Source organism: Triticum urartu, chromosome 7A, assembly GCF_056163025.1.
Source record: "Triticum urartu cultivar PI428250 chromosome 7A, HENAU_Tu73, whole genome shotgun sequence".
NCBI classification, from domain to species: Eukaryota; Viridiplantae; Streptophyta; class Magnoliopsida; order Poales; family Poaceae; genus Triticum; species Triticum urartu.
The window spans coordinates 739,804,598-739,810,835 of record NC_141879.1 but is presented as its reverse complement, the minus strand read 5'-3'; positions in this window follow the sequence as shown (position 1 = coordinate 739,810,835).

The window sequence follows — 6,238 nt, the reverse complement described above, 5'->3', positions numbered from 1 at the left end:
TCTCTGCCCAAGGGGGACTTCCCCACTTCGCTACGTGTAGCCGTAACGGCTGGCAGTCGCGAGCTAGATGAGCAACTCCAGAAATTAAAGGAAACAAACCCAGATGTTCGTGTGTACATTCACTAGCTCGGCCAAGGTACGTAACTGGTAATATGCGAGCCCTTCTTCTGTTTTCTGCTAATTTGGAGTATGAAGATTATTATCCTAACCTTCACGGTTTGGAAATATTTCAGGTCTCAGATACTAGATCGAGCTAGGTTGTGTGCATTGCTTGTTTGGAGTATTGGCGAAATATATATATCGCAGAAGTTTTAGATGATATAAGACTGCTTCAATTGTATATGAGTAAGCACAACACATACTTTGCTCCATTTTTTTTGGTGGCATAATGCAACTATGTTTCCTCACCGTTTTTTGAATATCTCAAAGCTAAAACGCCTACTATTTTGTACGATGTTGGAACAGGCACATATTTTTTCAAGCTCTTGGTCGGTTCGGAGTACAATCAACTACCAACTGCATCTTGTGCAGACTGTGAAGTTTGCATATATTGTGAAGTTTGACTTGCATCCTTCATAGTTTCAGTCTCTGCTTGGTAGCTTCATCTACAACCAGCTCAAAGTAATGTCTAAGCATCTATATTTCGTTAGTTCCCTTACCTTGCTAATTTTCTCACCTCATATTCATTACTTTTATTCTGCAGAACCATTACAGATTTACAGTCAACTGTCATTTCTACTGTTGGAAGTTAGACAAAAGAAGCAGATGCCGTAATGTCCTGGAGGAGCTGCCCAGTTCTGCATCGACCGTCCATCACAAATGTCAGTTTGGCCGCTCATTCACCTCTTTTAGAAAGGGGAAAAAAGATCCATACTAAAGCACCGATTTTTTCCATGCATGTGTGGCATCAGCGACCAGGTTATTTGTTCATAAGTCCATGCAGCCCCTGACCGCCGACTAGACTCACTCTCAAAGTCTCAAGCTTCAGAGTTTCAGTTCAGATTTAGCAGGTTCGCCTGTTGGCTGTTGACCAACGGAAGTAATGACTGAGAAATTATATCCATGAATCCCATTACCTTGTTTACCCTTTTTTATTTAGTCTTACACCCGTTACTTGGTTTCTGCAGACAAATTGCATCCAACAGTGGATTTACAAGTTGGCATTAATTCAGAGCTCGGTTTTTCCATCCAAACAACGATTGTAAAAATAGAAGCATCTGTCCGGATTTCTCGATGGAGAGCTGAGTGATTGTGCATAATCTACCATTTAAAAGGTACTAGTTGATTACTTCCTGTGGACTGGTGGTGATTCATTACTCGTTTCAACAAGTTACATTACATATTTTCTGTGCTGATTCATTTCATGTATTTGGTGGCAGCATCACGGTGCTGCTGTGTGTTAACCTTCAGAGTTTCAGCTGTAAGAATTGAGCCAACTGTATCCACGATGATGAATTCCATGACCTCGTTCATCATTTTCTGGCTCTTAGATTCGTTAATTCTATTTCTGCAGAACAGGTTGCAGTCAACGGTGAATTCAGAAGTCGGTATTCAGAAGCTAAGTTGGTAGTTACATCCAAACAGCAAAAGTAACCTGCAAAGAGCATCGGTCTTGATGTCTGGATGGAGAGCTGCGCACGTTCATTCGCCATTTCAACGGTAATTCATTATATACCGATGCAAGTCATCAAGTAACTACTAAGTGCATGCAAAACAAACATGTACTCGTGTTCCTTGATTTATTGTTTCATTCCATAGTGCTTCTGTTTTACGCCTACCTTCCTTGCCTATGCAGTTCTGGCAGCTCTTATATTACATTTTGTGTATTGTGGTACCGGTGTTTGAAATGGAGTACTGCAATTTGCTTGCATTGCATGGTCAAATTTGAAGACATGGCTGGGGTAGCGGATTGATTCACCAGGAGGTGCATGCCTATTTGTTTACATAAATCTTATGAATGTGCCTTTCTTTTAACTTAAGAGTGTGGTGTCATTATTCTAACCTGTGTGCAATATTTCAGGTCTCAGATTATACAAGCCGTTTCATTGGTTCCCCTGGAGTATCGGCCGATTCACTTTTATGCATGCGCATTGCCTAACTTCCTAGTGACTGGCCGGCTTTTGTTTCACTACATAATCAATTTGGGTGCAAGAGCAATTTCTCCTCTGTTTAGGTCTATTGATCTATCTGAGCAATTTTAGATGATACAAGTGGCTGTTAATTAGTACTGTATATGGAGTAGTCATCACACCCTTTTTTTGCTCCATTCTTACATTGGTTTAATGCAAGAACGTTTCATTCGCATTTATATTCTGAATGAATATATTTGAATGCTAATAAAAGCATGTTTCGTGCAACATTGGAACAGGTTGATTACATTTCATCTTGTGCAGACTTTGGAGATCGCTTGATGGTGATGTTTCACTTACATCCCTCAGAGTTTCATTGCCAGTTCAGCAGGTTCGATTGTAGACCGACTCAAAATACTACTAATAAACTGAGCACTCATGTTCGTGAGTTTCCAAGTCTTACGTTCACCATTACTTGAATTATGCAGAACAATCAATTTGAAGCCAACAGTGAATTTACAAGTTGGCTAATTACCTGCAGCTGAAGTGAGCCCCTGTCTTGATGACTCGATGGAGAGCTGCGCAGTTCTGCATCAATTGTTTCAAAGGTAATTAATTACATCAAGAGGTGGTGATTCAGTACGTGTTTAGAGAAGTTACATTATCTCTTAATTATCACTGTGATTTTCTGGTACTGATTGATTAATGAATGTTGCGTCATCGTCATGCAGGTTTCCCCTTCTTTTGATGAAGCCAGACACTAGGCTCCTCCTGATCCTCTCTCCCCACCGCCTTCTCTTTCTAGCCTCCGCCACTGCCACCGCCTACATTGCCTCCCCACCATCTACTCTCCCTTGGTCTGCTCTCGCCAAGCCGATACCACCAGTGAGCTGAGCTCCCCATCACTCCCGCTTAGTCCTTGCAAATAAACACAGTTTTGAGCAGCATTTAGGAATTAGTTAGGCTCTCAAGCGTGCATCGTGTCGTGCATGTATACAAAACACCCTTTGATCACCAACACAAATCATGTTGGGTCTCTCGCTCTCTAAGAAAATGCCTCTTTACACTCCTCCCTTCCTTCCTACCCCCACTCCGCTGCCCATCTTGCCGGATCAGTCGACGGGATCAAGCAGCATGGACAGAACTTGGCACACCATAGATGATGAAGATGATGACGACGACGATTTCGAACTCGGAAAATCATGCGTGCTTTTCTGTAGTGTTGATCAGTACAACAATTCATCCCTAGTGTAAACTTACTTGAAAGTTAATTTAGATGGAAAATCATGCATGCTTTTCTGTAGTGTTGATCAGTATAACAATTCATCCCTAGTGTAAACTTACTTGAAAGTTAATTTAGATTGTAAGGATTGCGGTTCAGTTCCAGCTAGCCTTCCTAGGTAGATTGATTTTCCTTTTCCTTTTGAGGCTTGATTGTTTAACACAGACAAACCTGGAGCATTACTTGCTGTTCAGACATGTAGTGCTTACTACTATTAAGCAGAACACTTTGAATAAATTGTCCATTCTTGGTTAAATTTCCAGCATTTTGTTGCTTTGTTTTCGTATCAGAATGTGTGTTGCAAATGGAGAATGCTAGGCCACACACAAATGTTTCTTGTTCATTGATCACTCCATTGATTCTTCCCTACTGTAAATGTGTTTAAAGGCTAGAGCATATGCATCATGAAATTATTATTTTCCCAAAAAAATATCAGCACTAATAATTTTATATTGTATAACATTATTATTGTGAATGTTTATATTTTTAGTATAAATTTAGTCAAACTTTATGAAGATTGACTTTGCACAAAACTTATATACGGAGTAAAGAAAAAAAAGGAAGGAAGTAGTAATAATTTGGAACACACTAGTCCTAGCCAGGCTGGGCCGCCACACAGACCCAGTAATCCAGCAGTGTGGGGCTGGGCCGATACTATCACAATAATCCCTTCCAGGTCCATCCTGCTGCTTCCAGGTCCATCGTGCCATGAACCGGTACTAAAGGGGTCTGACCTATAGTACCGGTTTGTGACACAAACCGGCACTATAGGGCAATTTTCAAACTCTACCCCCACGGTGTATCGCCATTTCAGTTTTGAAAAAATAAAAAGAAAATGAGAAAAACTTCAAAAAAATAAAATCTTTCGAGAGGTAGTTATATTACTAGATCTACTAGTTAGGAAAATTTGAAAACTTAAATTTGGACATGTCTTGCAAAAAGTGTAGGGAAAATGTAAAACGGTTATAACTTTTGCATACGATGTCGGAAAAAAACGTATAATATATCAAAAAATCCAGCACGAAAATCCGCATCCGATGGCTAGTCTTACGAGCTTTAATTGCCACTGCCTCGAGTACTGCTTCTTCCAATAATAATTATTGTAATAAATATCACCCCGTCTTGCAAGAGATTATTTATTCAAACAGCTCTCTTCCTCTTGTGTAGCTGAGTTGAGAATGTACTACCTCAGGGTCTTTGTCCGCAATAATCGTACACCATCTGCAGGCTTTCATCTCACTAACTAAGCAAACCCGATACAGTAGCCTTCTTATTCGACTTACTTCCTTTCACTTTTCTTTTTCTTCAGTTCCATCTCAGATTCTCAGTCCATGCATGCAAGCAATTAATGGAGCTGATAAAGAAACGATGAGTGCAGGCTGGCACAGTGCAATGAAAACATCAAGATCGATCTGAATCCACAACATGCTTTTTATATAGTGAAAGTCAAGCGTCTATCTGGCCCTGAATCTCCAAGAGATTATACTACTACGGTACAGGACATTATCTTTTCGGACGAACCACGCTACTATCTCTCACACATGTGGCTCTGTCTCCAGCTCCGGCCGGCCTCCTCTTGATCCAATCATATTGGCTCATCCAGTTCTTTTAATTTTGTTTTCAAAAAAAGAAATGTTCAAGCATGCCGGCCTATTAGATCACAGATCACCACCCTTCAATAAAATGATCCAAATTAATCCTTTTCCTAATGCTGAATGGTACTCCGTACTATCAAGTTCAGAGAACTAGTGTTGGATGCTGGCCTGTTGAATGGTACAAGAGTTGATCGAGACACAAATGAACATAGGCACATAAGCTCCGTTTTGTGGTGCACCTGCGCGCATGATCAAACAAGTTGCAGGCCCAACCGAGTTCTCAAATCCCAGAATTAATATAATGTGCGTCCCAAAAATCATCTCTTTCTGTGTGAGTGCAGGGATCAGGTGTTCTCTGACTGATGCCATGCACAAGCTAGCATAACTCGTCTTTCATCATCCACGCCGGAGATCATGCTCTAGATCAGACTGCGGATTAACGGTCGCAGCGTACACTTTACTTCCAGCCAATGGACTGTCACATGGAAGGGACTGCCGCCCTTCTGATTCTTTATGCAGCCGGAATGCTCGTTCTTTAGTTTCAGATCTAGCTGGAAAAACTTCTCCTTGGCACGCAACATCACCTGCATGACCTCGACCGCATGGCCGGTGCGGCACGTCGACCTGCGGTTCCGCTTCCTGTTCATCATCGATCTTTGGTTGCGCTCGCGTGCAGATGAGACAACCAACGGTGGGTCGCAGCAATTTTTGTCCATCGAGTCAATGCAGGTCACTCTGTTAAAAAATGCTGCACCTTTTCTCCTGTGCTTAGTTGCTTCCTCATGGACTGTCGTCCCCCTCGCGTTCCTGATTCATTTGTATACTGCCTTTGGCTCGTGCTTCAGTTTTAGATCTAGCTAGCTTAGTATACTACTAGTACAGACTTTACTACTGTAATTATGAGTTAACTGAAGAGGATGGCAAGAGCAAGAGTACAGAGAACATCCTCTTTGCAAACAAGACGTACTATTGGAAAATGGCATAGTCGATAAGTAGTCTGCTACTCATGCTGTGTGTGTGCATGTCACCATTCCAACACCTACTCTCATTGTCCAGACACTAAACAAGAAGTGCAACTGAAAACCATTGCATAGCCCCATTCGTCATCCATCGCCTCACACGCGCGCGTGCAGATGAAACAAGGCATTAGCAACGGTCGGTCGCAGCGATTTCCATCGAGTCAATGCAGCAGGTCACTCTGCTCTTCTTCCTTAAAAATTCTGCACCTTTTTGTCCCGTGCTTTGTTGCTTAGCACATGGAGTGTCGCCTGCCTTGGATTCCTGATTGATTT